Genomic DNA, 3,508 nt, shown 5'->3' with positions numbered 1-3,508 from the left:
CTAAACATATAATCCAAGGAGAGATTTGAAATTGATTAAGGCTCGGCCCCTAGAAGATGGCTGGGGTGGAGAAGTCATTTGCTGAATTTCGTATGAGCTATCAGTGTTAATTTGCAGTTATAGTTAAAACTTTGTTTTAAAGTGACGTAATCGGAAGATTGTAGGTTTACTACGTTATTCCAAGCTCTCGTTCTCGGATTTATACTGAAGGGATTGGAAAATTTCAGATGCGCCTAAAAGGTCTTAGCAGAAGAAGGAGAGGAAGGAAAGGGAGGAGTAGGTGGAGGAGGAGGAGGAGGAGGTGGAGGAGGAGGAGGAGGAGGACGAGACGGAGGAGAAGGAGGAGGATATGGAACAGAAGATCGGGAGAGAGAGAGAGAGAGAGAAATAGGTACAAGCTTTCCTTCACCATGTCAAGTGGCGACATCCATCTTGGCAAAGATACAATCTCAGGGCCTTCGTCTCCTCTATTAGGTCTGCATAGCGTGGGCGAAGGGAAGAATATCTTACTGCGTCCACCTGGCTAAAACGTACCCAGGATCTGGCTCCATTTTCCCGTCTGCAGCTAGTTGTAACCTGCCTCAAAACCTGACTTTGAAATTGGCCTTGCAACTGGTGCCAAGAACTTGTATAGTCAGCGCTTCCATTTTGCACAACCGCCCCCCCCCCCACAACCCACCCTCAAAAAAGCAAATAATCAGGTAGAGGAGATTCTTTTAATCAGTTTTTTCTTTCTTCTTTATTAAACTTCCCAGCTTTCCAATCGTACGCCTCGCTTTAGAAGCGATTGTTTGATTGAGTTCTTTATGGAATATAGCGTCGCCGGAATAGGGTTTTAGCTGTAAGTGATTTACATTAAGAAATAGGAATAAAATCATAATATACAGATGCATCAAAAGTAATCATTACAACTCATGATACTATTTATTGCGATTCCCCAAATCAACCAGAATCCTACGGAACTTGTTGGGCGTAGCGTAGAAAAACTGTGTCAAAGAAACGCTGCTTTCTAAAGGCATTATGGATATACATGCCTCAACACAGGCGTTGCCGTTGTAGAGTCCATGATTCATGTTCAGTAAAAGGAAAGAAGAAGAAAAACTACAAGCATTCCTTCCAAGGAATTCCATTTAATTCCCTTTTCCGATCTTAATTTTTTTTTTTTTACCGTTTTGCCTTTATATTTTTGTCTCTCTCTCTCTCTCTCTCTCTCTCTCTCTCTCTCTCTCTCTCTCTCTCTCTCTCTCTCTCTCTCTCTGTAAAAGTGTATCTATATATATGTATACATATATACACGTATGTATGTATGTACGTGTGAATAATCTTTATATAAAACAAACATTAGCCCATGTAAGAAAAGACACTCATGTAAAACTACTAACTTATCAGATCTTCAATTCGTCTCTTCTGGTCAATTTTAAGATCTTACGTGACATTATGAAGCTACATAAACAAGAAGGGAGATAGGAGGAATCATTTGTTAGGACTGAGGTGAGTCAAATGTGAGTGTAAGTGGTCCATAGCTTCTGGAGAAGGGATCCTTCTAGTGATAGCATCTACAAGAAGCATTCGGCGGGAAGGTCTGTGCTCAAGCCGGTTCTCAGGTTACCCGTCTTCTTCAGGGTTGGTGGGGGTCTCGTCTCCTAAATCCCCTTTCTAAAACGCAGCTGGTTAATTATATTAATTTTTTATATTAATGATTATGCTGGCATGGACATTTAAGTAGGAGGAGGTGGGGGTTCATTTGATTCAATATCTAGGGTCCGCAATGTGGTGAAAGATTCCTGAGGTTACTTGCGGGTTCGTTAATAATTTATTGTGTGTCAACCTTAATACTTACGTATTTATTCTCTCTCTCTCTCTCAATATATATATATATATATATATATATATATATATATATATATATATATATATATATATATATATATATATATGCAGGCCAAAAAGATGTTTGAAAAAAAAATGTTGTTGACAAAGTCAGGATTCAGGAAACGGCGTTGGTGTTGGCGTAGCCCTCGGGGCTATTAACGAAAATTCTCCGGGGTGAAAAACAAAAGAGGGAATGGATTAATTATAGCAAGATATGTAGAATGACAACGCCGGATGAATCATATTATGCGAGGTCACGAGTCAGAGAATGAGGAAGATAATTTCACTGACATACAAGAAGCTAAATAAGTCCTGAATACACTTATCTTAATGAAGTCACAGTCTTTGAGTTGGAATCGGTAACAGAGTGGTCACGATGAAGTTGTTGCAGAGATAATAATGATAGCTAAAGCTGAAATGACACATCGTACGCTGACTTCACTATTTTGCTGAATATTGAATGAGGAAGCAGAACCTGATACCTGGGAATTAGAAGCCAAAGGAACGAGACCTGACTGAACCCGGAAACCGCAGCACTTGTGTCTGCTGCGACATAAATATCCACTAAGCCTATTCCTAATAATATGAATTGTTTAGAGATGAACAAACTGGTTTTAGGAATGGCGGAAGTTAAACAGGTCAGTATTTCGGTTGATATATTGTTCCGTCCTGTATTAAATTTAAAAATCCCCTTTTGGCAATTTTAGTAGATAACGAGAAGGCACTTGAAAGCGACTGTAGACCAGCATTATGAATGTGTTGTGTCACTATGGGATTCCCGTTAAAATGTAAAGCTAATTAGAATTATTCATGAACGAAGTAGATGCAGAATGTTAATGGGGTCTTGTCAGATGAATTTGCAATGAAGAGGAAAGGTGATAAAAGGAATGCAATGTAAGGGGAGATTTAGGCTCTAATACTGATAGACACTTGACATATGTAGATGATGCTGTTTAGATCGGCTAATATAAATTACGAAGCTTGCGTAACAGAACCCATCATATATCTGGAGAGATTAGACTTCAAGGAAATTTTAGAAAAAAAAATTATGATATCCACAAAAAGATGAAACAGCATTACACGGAGAAAGGATTAATGAGGTAGAATCATCCCAATATATAGGAACAGTGGCATCCAGCACAGGTTTTCTTGAGGTTGAATTTAACGAAAGGCTGCAAAAGGGAAACCAAACTAAGGGCAGGCTAAATAAGAGTTGGAAGTCAAACAGAGTGAAGCTGCAAGTAAAATTAAAGATTATTGATCACTTGCTTTTGGAGGAGACAGCGATAACGGACAGGATTAGCTTTATCCAAAAAAGGAATTCTCTGCAGTACGCAACCATACAGTGAAATGTAAACATAATATTCTGTACAGTGATTTCAAAATCCTATCTCAGGCAATAGATAACCGGGCATTACCCATCCTCGATTCCCTCGCTGCTGTACAATTGAACATTGGCTAATAGACCAGTCGTCCATTCTACCCTCTCGCCTCTTTTGTTTTTGCTTTCCTTTCTTGTGGCAGAAAATAAATTATCATTTATTCAGTCTTTTACTTGCTTCTTTGCCGATGTTTTTGGTTTTGACTTTTTGCACGCATAAACAGAAATTTTTGCCTGTAAGGATTAATGTTAAAT

This window comes from Macrobrachium rosenbergii, chromosome 3 (assembly GCF_040412425.1).
Source record: "Macrobrachium rosenbergii isolate ZJJX-2024 chromosome 3, ASM4041242v1, whole genome shotgun sequence".
NCBI lineage: Eukaryota > Metazoa > Arthropoda > Malacostraca > Decapoda > Palaemonidae > Macrobrachium > Macrobrachium rosenbergii.
This window is presented reverse-complemented; position numbering follows the sequence as displayed.